A 14,720-nucleotide genomic window follows, 5' to 3' on the forward strand; every position below is an offset into this window, starting at 1 on the left:
CACAAAACTGGAAGGTTCAGTAGACAACCTACCAGGCATATGATAGCTTGAGGAGGGGAACAAAATAGAGAAAGGAGGGAGTTCCATAGCTTAGGATCAGCCAGTGAGAAAGCCGTCTCCCGTGACCTTACCAAATGAGTCTGTGTGGGTAGTTGGATGGAGAGAGACCTTTCTCTTAAAGATTGTATGATTAGGCTCATATGTAGAAATAGGGGATTTCATATAGTCTGGGCCTGAACTGCAAAGGACCTTTATACATCATAACCAGTATATGGATGCATTGCAGCATGTTGATTTTTTATTGGAAAAATATTTGGTCTTTGGATGTACTTTAGCATGTACTTTGATGTACTTTTAAATGATATCTTTCATCTTTGGATGTACTTTTCAAAGATATTCCTGTGATGTGGAACTTAACCATCCATCAATACAGCCCCTCTTTGCACTCTTTCCACTGGCCACTGAAGACCCTTTTATTCAGCATGATGTAATGGTTTGTCGCAACCATTGTACCATGCTGGCTCTAGGAAGCTTGTACTGAATCCTAAAAGGAATAGGCAACCAAAGTAGTGTTATCAAAAATGGAGTAACATGATCAAAATGAAGGCCAAAAAGATAATATTAGCAGCAGAATTTTGAACGGAAACCAGCAAGCTAAGATGTGATAATGGAGATCACTGAAAGGAAGAGTATAGTAATTGAAGTAACAAAGGACCAAGTCATGATATAAGAACTTAGCAGAGGAAGTGGATGGAAAAGGCATGATTTTAGCAATATTATAACAGGAAAAAAATAGAATTAGAGCAAGTAGAATGATTTGAGCAACAATTTGAGCAAAATTAGAGCAAGTAGAATGATCTGAAGACACCAGCATCTTGGACAGTTCAGCTACCAAGAAGGGAGAAAATAAGATATAGAAGAAAAAGACATTTGATAAGTTTATATTGAAGAAGGTTCAGAAGAAGCAAGATGAGAATGGATAGTTTGAGTTTTAGTATTAAAGAATCACATTCATCAGCAGAGAGTGATGGAGGGAGAGATGGAAGGGCAGGGCTTTAAAAGAGAATTAAATGTAGAGATGCTGAGGATGGCATGTGTTAGCATGAATCAATGATGTATAGGTTTTTTGTTTGGCCAAAAATATAGCACCAAAAAGAAGAAGAGTTTTTAATGAATATAGTCTTCCCACTTCCTAGTCTTTCTTCACAAATGTTCACCTGTGTGAATGCAGGAATTAAGATATCAAATAAAAGGGGTAAGCCAAGACTGAGGCTTGGTAACGGGAACCTTAAATGTTAACAAAGGAACAAAAACTATCAAGAGTTGAACCCAAGAGTCAAGTAAAGAAACAGCTGAATCCAAGGAACCAACAGAAATAAGAAAACACAGAGAAGAAACCAATGCTTGCAAAAAGGCCTCTGAATTAACAGAATGAAGCTCTCAAAAGAAGTGAATAATAGAAGAATTGGTTGGACAGGCCTTGCATTGTTCATTATGAAATGCCTGTTAAAATAGAAAAGTATTTACTTGTCTGAGAGAAGTAAGTAGGGAGAGTGCCAGTCTAACCTCTCTGGGAAGGGAGTTCCAGAGCATGGGGGAAGCCACTGAAAAGGCCCTCTCCCATGTTTCCACCAGATATACCTGGGAGAGTGATGGAGCAGAGAGAAATGTGAGCAATCCCCAGAAGATCTCAAAACATAGACAGGCTCATAGAGGAGAATATGGTCCTTCAGATAACCTATTTTCCACTTCCATTGTACAGCTTCAAGGAAAAAGATGGTACCCTTGTGCTTGTGTCCCTTTGATTTCCCACCACACTGAGGCAAGAAATGAATGGCATTAGCTGATGTGTGACCACAGCAGATGTGGTTTGTGTGTATGTCTCCTTCTCTCTGTCTGTGTCTTCAGTGCTATGGAAAGACTCAGGGGATGATATTGTGACATCCCTGAGGTGTGAAAGTTTTGTGAAGGACAGTAAGCAGGCAGGCATCCACCAAGACTCTAAAACAGTGATGGCGAACCTATGACACGCATGCCAGAGGTGGCAGTCAGAGCCCTCTATGTGGTCACATGTGCCATTGCCCCAGCACAGAGTTTGCCAGTTTGTTACTAGAAAGCCAGAGAGGCATGACACCTTGCAATGAATAAGTGGGTTTTGGGTTGCAGTATGGGCACTCGGCCCCTAAAAGGTTCACCATCATTGCTCTAAAGGTTTGCTGCTGGCAGTGAGATTCTTTGGGACCTGCTGATGGTGTCCTCAGTTGCCTTTGTTATTCTTTAGCTGTTAGCATTTTGGATGCAGCTTCAGTGCACATGCTGGGTCCTTGTTTTGCATATAGATTGAATGCTCTTTCTCCCCCCTGGGGTGAATATTTTTTGCTCCTGTGTTCATCTGTGGGCACTGGTTGTGAATGTTGTTGCTCACATTCTTGTGGCTTGGCTGGATGCACTGGGTTCTCTGTGTCCCAAACATACAGGGGGAGCAGAACTGGCTTCTTTTCATTGCTATTTTAGGGCTTCTTCTGCCTGCAGGTTTGACAGCAAAGTTGCAGATAAGTAGCTGGGATAAGGAGAGAAGGGAGCCAGAGGCATGGGGCTTTGTTTATGTGCTTGGACTCATTGTGGCTTTGAGAGTGCCCCTGGGGAGCCATTTGTAGGACCAAAGAGGGATGGCAAATGTCGTGACCCGATGCTCCCAGCAAGGCTATCCAGGGTTTGAAATGCCACAGACATCTCCAGTCAATGACTCTGGGAGCTGTTCCAAGAGGTAAACATGGCAGTATAAACATGCAGCAGTTGGTTACATAGCCCAAGATGGCTTGGGTGATTCATTGGTAAGCAGTGGCCTAAACCACACACATTGTGGGCGCTTTCAAAAACCCAAAAGGACACACAATTGTATCCCTTTCTGAACTCCATTCCTCGCCTGCCTGCCTGCCTGCCTCCTTGTCAAAGAAGGTTTGAAAATATTGTTAAAATTATATAAATTTCAAAAACCAAACCTTGATTTTGCCATTTTATACAATTTAAGGGACACCATTTTACTATGCCACTGTATTTAATGTGATTTGAGCATGCACAGATTTTGGCATCCACAGGGGGTCCTGGAACCAAACCCCAGTGATACCAAGGGCCCAGTGTACCCTTTTTATTTAGATTGTTCCAGTGGGTATCAATTTATGTCCTGGACTTGCGATGTAAATTGAGACTGATATAAATGGGGCAAACCAGTTCCATAGGAAATCACTGGAACTCAGGGGTATGTGTTCCAAATATGGAGCTGAAGTAGTTGCAAAGCTAGCAACTGTACTTGACTTACCATCCGTTTTAAACAGGTTGAACACATAAAACACCAGAAACCACCCTGCCAGAAGAGGCAGCAACTGCTACTTCCAAGAAGACTTGCCCTTAATGATGGTTTTTCCTCAGAGAAGGCAGAAACAGAGGGCAAACAGTGCCTTTTCCAGCATCCTAGAGAGAGGTGGGAAGGCTTGTTCCCTGCTATGACTTATGCTGCAGGTGCAGAGGCACAACAGAAGGAGAGGCAGCATTTTTCCTGAACAGCAACCAGCTGCACTAAAAAAAGAAAGCAAAATTCATGCACAAAACACCCACTGATTTCTCTTTTTCTACTCAGTGCTTGATGATAATCAAGCTTTAAGATGTCACTCTTAGGTACTTTGTCATTTTGTCATGTGTACTGCAGCATACTTAGCAGTTACTGTTTTTTGTATTGTTACTGTTATCCACTTGCTCTCTCCTCATTACAGCTCCCTCACCTAAACAGGCAAAGGAAACTCTACCCTCCAGCCATCCCAAAGTGACAAGAATCCAGTTTCTTTCTCCCCATCAGATCTTCCTTTCCAAGCAGGCAAGGAAAAACCCCTCCTTCTGGCAATTCCAGGATTACTACACACAGCTTGTGAACTGCAGTTAGGTTTTGAAAAAGGTGCCTTTGGTGATACTTATCACATGCCACCTCCAACCCATAGCTGCTGCTGCATCCCCCCAACCACAGTTAGGTTGTCCCTTTTCATTGATTGATTGATTGATTGAAATGTTATTTCTATACCGCCGTTCCTACGATCACGGCGGTTTACAAGCAATACAAATATAATACAATACAGATTAAAAACAAACATCCCAATAAAACACCCCGATAAAAACCAGCATAACTATTAAAATCCATATAGAATCAATCAACATTACTAGAGAGTTAAAAAATCCAATGCAATACAATGCAACAATACAACAATACTACACACAATACATGGGGGAAACAGTCAGGACATGTGGGAGAAAGCTTGACGGAATAAATGAGTCTTAAGGTTCTTCTTGAACGACTCCAGGGAGGGGGCTGAGCGGAGCTCTTCAGGGAGGGCGTTCCAAGATTGCGGGGCTGCCACAGAAAATGCCCTTTGCGCTGTTAGTACATATTTTGTCTTGGGAACACTCAAAAGATTTTTCCCCCCTGACCTGAGTGTGCGGGGCGGATTTATGGGGAGACGCGGTCCTCCAAGTACTCTGGGCCCAAGCCATGATGCGGGAAACCTGTCAGTGAGCTCTCAATAATGCAAATCCCCAGGTCTGAAATGCCATTCCAAGGCAGTAGCACTATTGGCAGTCACATGGTGTCAGTTTCCCCTCTTCTCCTCATCCCTCCCTCCCCCTCGGTATTCCCAAGCAACCCAATTACTTTTTAAATTTTTTTTTAAAAAAAACAGATCAAGTTGCCGAGCAGAACTCAGAAAACTGTGAACATTGTGATGTACTCCACACCACAATCCACTCTTATGATGGCAGGCACTTGGGAATTTTGATTCCACCGCTGCCACCAATTTATGTGATGTGAACCCTCTAAACTCTTAGTGTTCAGTAGCATGTTTTGTGTTTCAAAACTCAGGCCATGTGTTTCTTGAAACAACAAAAGTTTATTTAAAAATAGAATTGTATAAAGAATCAATGATATGAAGTTGTTAATATAGTTTTTCCTTGTGTTACTTAGGCGCGTTACAGACCGCCCCTTTGGGGCGGCCTGTAGGCACACCTTTCCCCGCCGGATCGGGGCCTCAGCGGCCAGAGCAGCAGCCGCTGAAGCCCCAATCCACCGCTTTCCGGGCTGCGGGGAAGCAGCAAAAGGCCCCTTCCCCACAGCCTGGAAAGGGGTGTCCTTGGGGCTTCAAGCCCCAAGGACACCCCGTGGCGGCGGGGAGAAGGAGAAAGGGGCCGTTTGTCCCCTTTCTCCTTTGGTCCGCTGGGCACAGCCGTCTGAAGGCTGCGCCCAGTGGACCAAACCAGGAAGGAGCTCCAAAACGGAGCTCCTTCCGGGGTTGTGGAAAGGGCGCCCTAGGCGCCCTGCCGTAACCCCAATACGTCACAACCGCGCGCCTCGTTTGGAGGCGGCGCGGTCGTCATGTATCGATGGCGGCGGCCGTGTGGAACGGCGGCCACCATTTTGTGCGCACGGAGTGCGCGCTAGGCTTAGGGTGGTGCGGAAGCACCGCCCCGTCTTAATCCTAGTACGCACTTTGCGCGTACTTTTTAGCCCATCTGTAACGGGCCTTAGTTACATTTGTACTCTTTTATTCTTAGACTTAGTAGTGGCTTAGATTTCTTAGGAACCAACTGTTTCCAACCATATGTTTTCTTTGTTACTGATATCCTTCACTTTCACCTATATTCTCTAACCACCCCAGGGTTTCCCTGTCCCTCTATGGGCAACACTTAAGACTAACTCAGCTACCAAAGCTATTATATCCCACAGGATAATATATAACTGAAACCCTCTTCCAGACTTCAGTTATCTCTCAAGTCTCTCACTTTCAGACTCTATATTACGGTCCCTGACAGGACATAATAGACCTTCATGGTCTGCAACCAAACTCTGACTGAGTATTCCCCATGGAACTCTCGGAACTCTGTCCTCACTCAGACTTAAGTGTTCCCCAATTGACTCTCTCCTCTGTCAGCTCGAAATTTTCAAAAGTCCTAGCCGACATTCTATTGGCTGGTCCTCAGCTGCCTTTTGATATAAACCACATAAATAAATAAATAAATAAATAAATAAATAAATAAATAAATAACCTAAGAAGGCACATTGGGTAGATCATAGGTAAAAGACACTCAGCCCAGTCAAGTTTTCTTACTCCAAAACCTCCAGCTCACCAAACCTTTCTCACTCTTTCCTTTCCAGCTGCACAGATGCACTGGGAATGCTACACATGGTGAGTGACAATTTCATTTATTTAGGTATTTCTGAAGAAATGTTGTAAATCTGAAATGACTTGCGTGTATGCATTTTGTAATAAAATTGTGACTTGCATGTATGCATTTGCCTATGTTTGTTTTTAATTTTTTTCCCTGTACATTGCTATGTGTGGTGGTATTCTTGCTGCTATTGTCTCAGTACAGTACTAGCCTTTTGCAAGAGAAACAGTACCAGACAGCTGTGGAGAGAGTAATGTGGGACAGGATAGCTCTGCATCAAGAAGCCAGCCTGTTAGCAGGGAGAGGATAAGTACCGTATATACTTAACTATAAGTCAAAAAAATTTATGCCCCAAAAGGAACTCCAAAATCATGGGTAGACTTATGTATGGAGCAATGAGTTAATGCTAATAAATTTCTTGAAAGAAGAAATGCCCACCTTTCTCTGTAGCCTTGTAATGGCTCCCTGTTTGAAGTCTCGGCGCCTGCTCTCCTCTCCTCCTCTGTGTGTGTGTGTCTGTTTCCCTCTCAGCCTTCCCACGCAGCCAGAACTAACAAGCTGCTGCTTAGGCAATGTATGCCCTGCTTGTACCCCATTTTGCTTGGAAATCCTGGGGGTGAAAGGCAGAGAAAGAGAAAGGTCTGTCCTCTATTTTTGCAAGCCCTGAACCTTGGGAGTCCTGGGGGTGAAAGGCAGAGAGAGAGACAGGTCTGTCCTCTGTTTTTGCAAGCTATGAACCTTGGGAGTCCTGGGGTGAAAGGCAGAGAGAGAGAAAGGTCTGGCTCTATTTTTGCAAGCCCTGAACCTTGGAAGTCCTGGGGGTGAAAAGCAGAAAGAGAGAAAGGTCTGTCCTCTGTTTTTGCAAGTCCTGAACCTTGGAAGGCCTGGAGGTGAAAGGCAGAGAGAGAGAGAGAAAGGTCTGTCTCTATTTTTGCAAGCTATGAGTCTTGGGAGTCCTGGGGGTGAGAAGAAATAAATAAATAATAGGATTTATTTATATGCTGCTCAATCACTGGGAATCCGGGCGGCTTACAACAGAGGGGATAATAGACGGTTCCCTGCCCTCAGGCTTACAATCTAAAAAGACATGACACAAAAAGGAGAAGGGAATGGTGAGGGGATCAGCTCCAGCATTCTTCTCTCCCTCTGAGGCCTGGACCAAGGCAGATGGACTGGAGGGAGTAGGGATGCCATATCCCGGTGGCCCCTGGGACAAATCCGCTTTTGGGGGTCTCCTCCCGGTCCCGGTCCAGTTTGGCCCCCAGCCCCCAGTTTGGGGCCCACGCGGTGCCAACCCACCTTCCCCCACCTCCCCGCACAGCCGCGCCACCCACCTCCTCCTCCTCCTTCGTTCCAGGCCACGCGGCTGCGTGGAGGAAGCGAAGGAGGAGGCGGGGGAGGGTAGCAGGGAGGCAGGGAGGGGTCGCGGGCATGCGCAAGAGGCGCACCGCCTCTTCCATGCGGCCGCGCGGACTGGAACAGAAGAGGAGGAGGTGGCCCTCCTGCGCGCGCTCGCACCCGCCTCCCTGCCCCCCTCCCCCACCTCCCCGTGCGGCCGCACCACCCACCACCTCTTCCTCCTCCTCCTCCTCTGTTCCAGGCCACGCGGCCGCATGGAGGAGGCGAAGGAGGAGGCGGTGCGCCTCCTGCGTGCACCCACGCCCCCCTCCCCACCTTGCGCGCACCCCCCACCGCCTCCTCCTCCTCCTCCATTCCTTCCAGGCCACCCAGCAAATGAAGGAGGGGGAGAAGGAGGAGTAGGAGTAGGAGGAGTAAGGAGAAGGAGAAGAAGAGGAGGAGGTGGTGGTGAGTGAGTGGCCAGAGGCCTCAAGGTGGCTTTTTTTTTGGGGGGGGGGGGTGTCTTTTAATGCTAACAAGTCTCCCTTATTTTGACAATGATAGTGTGATGATGATGATGATGATGATGATGATGATATGAGAGACATGCAAACACTGTTTCTGAAGCCGAGAGAGTGTCACCTTCCAAAGTGCATTTTCTGTGTGTTTTTGGTTCTTTAATGGTGATACCGGCGGGTTATAGACTGCCCGTTTGGGGCGGTCTGGACCCGCCCCTTTCCCCGGAGTATCGGGGCTTCAGCGGCTACACCGGCAGCCGCTGAGGTCCCGATCTGCTGCTTTTCGGGCTGCGGGGAAGCAGCAAAACACCACTTCCCTGCAGCCTGAAAAGGGGTGTCCTTGGGGCTTCAAGCCCCAAGGACACCCCGCGGCGGCGGGGAGGGGGAGAAAGCTCCACCAGGGCTAGCCGCTGGCCCCTTTCTCCCTTGCTTCGCTGGGCGCAGCCATCTGAAGGCTGCGCCCAGCGAAGCAAAGCGGCGCCACGGACCAGGAAGGAGCTCCGAAACGGAGCTCCTTCCTGGTCCGCAGAAAGGGCGCTCTAGGCGCCCTGCCACGGATTGAGGATGTCACGCCCGCGCCGCCCCATCTAGAGGCAGCGCGGCCGTGACGTCCTCACGGCGGCGGCCATATGGAAGGGCCGCCGCCGTTTAGTGTGTGACGGGCATGCACTAGGGTTAGGGCGGTGTGGAAGCACTGCCCTTTTGTAATCCTAGTGCGTGCTCGTCACGCACTAAACTGCCGGTTTGTAACCGGCCACTGATATCAGCAAGCCTCTGAGGCATGGCCAATGTAAGTTGCTGTGATTTTTACAAACTCATGCGCAGTGAAGAAAAACCAAAGTCCCTTGACCAAGTACACACTTCTGAGAAGTACAGTTGAATCCGAGGGCAAATCCAATTCTTGTTAAACCACCTTGACATATTCAGTATGAATGCATAACATGTTCAGTGTGAAACCCAAAGAGTTTGGTTATCAAATAAGCTTCTGAAATATGCAAGGGGCCATGTTAAAATAAAGCCATGTTCAATGCCCAAATGTGCTATTTGGAATGGGGGGGAGGGGAGGTTGGCCAAAAAGGAAAGTACATTTCTGTCATCTGTCTAGGAATAATGCCCAAATGTCCTCCATTTTGATCATGCCTAAGAAACATGAATTTATGTTAACATCTTTTTAAAACCATCAATTTTTTTCGTGTGTCCTCCATTTTTTAAAAAATGTGCCCTACATTTGAAAATTTTGTCCTACATTTGTCCCGGTTTGGAGGCAACCCTAGGAGGGAGGGCTCTTCTTCTTCAGGCTAGCCCTGGTGGAGCTGGGCCTGCCTGGTCAACTCCCTCACGGGCCGGAAGATGACAGTTATGGAGGGAGGAGTCTCTTCTTCCAGGCTAGTCCTGATGGAGCTGGAGAGAGAGACAGTGAGGTCTGTCCTCCTTTTCGCAAGCCATGATCCTTGGAGATGATTCTGGTAAGGGGAAGATAGTGTGTGTGTGAGCGTGCATGCACCAAGGTTTGTTTCCCCTTTTCCATGCCGAGACTGATGCTTGGGAGAGGTCCAAAGAAGGAGATATAGGGAGGGAAGTGGTCTTTTGTCCCCCCCCCCCCCAATAGATCTTTTGTGTTTGCTCCTTGACTTATCCACGGGTCATATCAAAATCCATGATTTTGGATCCAAAAACTGCCCTCGACTTATACATGAAGTCGACTTATACATGCGTATATATGGTAGCTAAGAAATCTTGTCCTTCCCAGGGCCTGGAAAAAGCAGGCAGACTCACCCTTTGTATTCACAAAATCATGCTAACAGGATTTTTTTTAAAGTGTGGCAACTCCAGAATGAAGTAATTCATTCACCAGATTAGAAACTAGGATTCTGGCTTTGTTGCTGGACCTTGCTCTGTCCTTTAAACAGTGATAGGCAAAGGAAACTCTTCCCAACAAAGAGGCCAAGATCCAAGTGCCCAGGAAGCACTGGTTGCAGTTCTCCATCTGGGGAAGATAAGTAATGTTCACCCAACCCAATTTCCAGTAGGAGGCTCGATACCTGATGGACCAATGCCATCTCTTCCCTTAGTACAGCCTGGTTGCCTCTTGCTGTCCTTCTTCCCCATCAGTAAATAGTTACGGAACTGCTTCCAGGGTGTTGAAGCTGTCAAGGTCAAGACTAGGATGGGGAAGATGGATGTTGCCCAAGGAAGTACTGAATAGTTCCTTTGCAACATCCACAAGAGGATGTAGGTACACATAACCTGGCGGTTACAAATATGTATGTCACCAACATGATCTCAACACTGGGGAAAATCCTACTGTTGAGTAAAGACACTAATCATGCCACCAGGAATCCCAATTATTGCTGCGTAAAACAGAGTCTGGAAAAATAATCTTAAAACAAAAACAAAAACGAACTTTTAGAATCTGGGAGTTCCAATCCAAAAGTGTGACTTTTCCAAGCTATTGTGTAAAAACCGGACTAGGGCTGTGAGGTTTGGGAGGGGAGAGAGGGAGATGAAAAAGAGAGGCCAAACTCTGCCCAGCTACTTTGGCTGTCTCTTATTTCCTGGCAACATCCTCCAGTTCAAGTTGCCCATGCATTTCCCATTGTAGGCTGCAATCGCTTCCAGTCTTTTTCTTTCTTTAATTGTGATGCTCTTGGGAGCCAGGCACTATCTGGGGCCTTTGTTGCTTGCTTAGAGCAGCGTCCCTTGTTTTGATCTCCATTTCAGGGCCTCCTTTTCTTAAGGCTAGTCTTCAGGAATGAAACCCAACAAAGCCAGAAATCTAAGAGTCATTCTGAGCAGTAAGACTTCCGCCTTCCACGCACCTGCTTTGTCTGCCAAGGATCCCTAGAAGCTAAGGTGTATGTGTGTTTTGTATTGGGGTGCATGGCAATGGGATGAAAGCTGGGATTGCATCTTAGACAGATGTGCAGCTTCTGCTGCAGGTGGACTTTAACCTTCCTGTGTGGTTGAGCATTTTCCTTTTCAGATAAATTGCAAGGTGGCTCCCCAAAAAAGGGCTTGACCCAGCCTTGCTTGCTTTCAGTGATGAGTAAGCATGAGACAAGCGCTTTAATCGTAAGGTTGTAGCATCAGCCACAGAATCTCTTTTTTCCTACTTTAATAATGTCAACTAGTGGGGTTATTATAGTGCACCTCCCACTCACCCTCTCCCATACACACACTTCAAATGGATGATTCATATAATCATAGCTTTGGGAAGGGAAGGGAAATCAAGTGGTTCATCTCCCTGGTGTAGGGAGCAAGACCATCCACTTTGGAGGCCCCTCAATGGTTTTGTCAAAGAAGCAGCTAACAACATACCACAAGCAGAAGGCAAGTGCACTGTGGAAGGGTACCAGCATTACAATCAGCTGCAGGTGGGCTAAGGAAGTGATTACAGGCAAGAGCATCTATGCTCTTCAGCCATTCTCCATATGCAAAAGTCAGGAATAGTTTATTTCAGGTAAGTAGAATCAAGCAGAGCCCGAGAAAGGTACGTCTTTGAAGCATGACTCCCACAACCCCTTGGGAAGGCTAGGTGGTGGCTGGGGCAGGGGAGGTCTGGGAATTGTAGTCAAAAAAGTAAATTTTCCAAGCTCTGAAATCAGTATGTGAAGGACTGAATCTATCATCTTCTTGTTGTGAACTCACCTTCCCCACCCCGCCCATGAATACATCAACTTTGTCTGGCATAACCAATGGCCAGGAATCCTGTAATTTGCCATCTTAAACATCTGCAGGGCCAGTTTGGGGAAGAGTGGCCTGCTTGGTGCCACATGTCTCCTGGATCCCTTGAAACATGCCGAGTTCTTTGTTGTGGCATCAGAGGCAACAGGGACATAGAGATTTAGATGAGAGAGTAATAATCATATGATATGGGAGATACTGGTGAAGGTAGCAAATCCATGAATAACAGAAAGAAAAAGCATGAGTTGATGCTATGAATGCCCATTGAAATTATATGCCATGTCAGTATCTGAATTCCGTTTCATACACTTTCATGATCTACACTTGGCCCTCTGTATATAAATAGAAATTATGAGTCACATAAGAGCTTCATTACATCTGCTGATTCTGCCTTGAAACAGAATGGATCATGTGCCATTTCTAACATGCTAACTGCTCTGTGTAAATCTCTCTGCATGACTTCTCCTTACTATTCACCTGAGACCTTCGGCATGCACCATGTATTCAAGTCCTATGTCATGACTCCTCTTTAATTAATTGACTCTATAGCTCTCCATCTCCCAAGCTCCTTTCTTTGCATACCTGTTGTTTTGAAGAAGTATCCTTGCCCTGTCCATGAAAATTTGACTGCTCTGTTGGAACACTACTCACAACTACATTTTATAACAGAAGTCTCCTGAGGAAACAAACAAAGGTCAGTGGAAATAGACCAACACAGGAAAATATCAAAAATCTCATTAAAAAAAACCCAATAATTTATTGTTTCAAAACTGCTTTCCTCCTTTTTTTCTCTTTCAGAGAAATGGGGGTAACTTGTTCCCATTTTTAACAATATTTCCCCCAGTTTATACCCTCAGCCCCATTTTGAAAGTGTAGCAGCCAATGATAATCAGGAAAAAATGGGATTGATGTGACTAAATGTGACATTTCTCAAAGAATGCTTTGGAATGAAAAGACTCAGCTGGAGACAAAAGTGATCTGCTGTGGAATTCTGTGTATGTTACACAGGTGTATGTCCTACTAAAGGCAATAAGGGTTACTCTTAAGTACAGGCATACTCAGTTAACAAAGCCTCTGACTAAGAAACTTTATCAAAGTCTTTTTGTGTCCACCAATCCTCACAATTTCTTCCTTGTTCTCTGTCTAGATGGAAGTTTTCAGCAGCACTAAAACTGGGAGGATGGTGGTGATGGCTGGCTGGAGAAACACAGGACTTTGCCACATGAGTAAAGAAAGGTGAAAGTGATCAGGCGAGTAGCAGCTTTCTCTATGCCATTCTGCATGCCCCCAGAGGACCCCCGTTCTCTTCCTAAGGGGAGATAGTAATCAAAGCATGCCTTTTGTTAAATGGATTTTTCCTATTCAGCAAAAGGCACACTTTGACAATAAATTCCTCCAGGAAGAGAAAAGTGCTACGACATCATGTGGAGCAGTATAGAGAAAACCATCACTCTCCCAGTCAGTGTTACCTTCTTCTACTTTTTTTTTTTTATAAAGTCCACAGACTTTGCTGCTCAACGCCAACAGTATGACTGCAAAAAACAGTGCAATAAAATTTTTGGAAAGAATGGGATTCTGCTCTAACTGATCATTCTGCTGCTGTGTGTGCCTGCCTACAACAGGAGATGGTAAACAATGGGTGCTTTCAGAGCCTCTTGCCGAGTATGCATGAACAGCAAACAGAGAGAAAAGGGGAGAGCAAATAAACCTGCCTCGCTAACTACCTCCAGCATGTTTAAGAAGAAGAAGAAGAAGAAGAAGAAGAAGCAGCAGCATAGATTTATCAGTTGGGCCACCAAAATGTAAATCAATGAAAAAAAGTGGAAGGGTAGTGTGGAAAAAAGTTGTCACTGGATGCAATTTTGAAAAAGCCTTCAAGTAGTCTCTAAAAGGTTCAAAATATTTTTGTTTTCTTATGCAAGGCTTACCTTATGTCATTTCACATATGCATATTGCCATTTGTGGATAAAAAGAAACACGTTCAACTGCCCTTCTTCTTCTTCTTCATGGTGCAGGAATCTGTCCCTATTCTTTTTATGTTATTTCTTCTTCTGGCAAATTTTTTGTTAAAAAAGTCATGCCTAGGAACACACTGACGTCATTAAGGGCCTGGACAGACAGGCCAAATGGAGTGGCTTTGGGCCACTCCGGAAGTATGTTGTTTAAATGACACACAAGTCCTAAGAGGCCAGAAGCCACCCTCCAGTCCTTAGGACCAGAGCATGGCTTCTGGCCTCTTAGGACTCATGTGTCATTTAAACAGCACACCTCCAAAGTGGCCAAAAGCCACTTCATTTGGCCTGTCTGTTCAGGCATTAACTGAGATATGTATGTATCACAATCCATGGGATAAGGAGTGGAAGTGAAGAGAAGTGTGTTATGGACAGTCTTGATTTTCCTTGGGTATGCAGAATTCTTGCTGGATGTTGGAAAATGAATTGTTTTAAAAACACTCTGAATGAAACTAGCTCAGTATTTTTAACTCCATGGACATGTTCTGGAAAAACACCCATAGGAACAGAAAAAAGGTCATATCCATCCTTTCCTTGTCCCTTGTTTTTGAGCCCATTAGACACGAGACATATTCTCTAGGCACACTTTCTATTAATTTATCTGGTCTATTAAATACAGCTTCGTGCAAAAAGGCAACACAACAGCTTGTCTAGGCACTGAATTTCATACTTTATGTACTTCAGTCGCTTGTTGGTGCAGTTCCTGACTAATTTCATTAGCCTGCCCTAGTTCCTCTGTTCTGGCTGAATATGTTTTCCCCCTTTTTTCTAGCTTTTTCAACATGTCACACATGATGGCATAAAACTTAGCATTTTTCCCTAAGGAAACCTTTTTCTTTGTTTCTTACTAAGTGGCTACACTTTTCTTCCCATATGGCAAAACTAACAATGCTTCTTTTAGCTGTGGTTTTGGGAAGAAGGTGCATCTATTTATTCAGTGCCATCCTATCTTTAGCATGTC

The sequence above is a fragment of the Sceloporus occidentalis genome, unplaced genomic scaffold, assembly GCF_023333645.1.
Source record: "Sceloporus occidentalis isolate IW3139 unplaced genomic scaffold, rSceOcc1.0.p SCAF_3, whole genome shotgun sequence".
NCBI classification, from domain to species: Eukaryota; Metazoa; Chordata; class Lepidosauria; order Squamata; family Phrynosomatidae; genus Sceloporus; species Sceloporus occidentalis.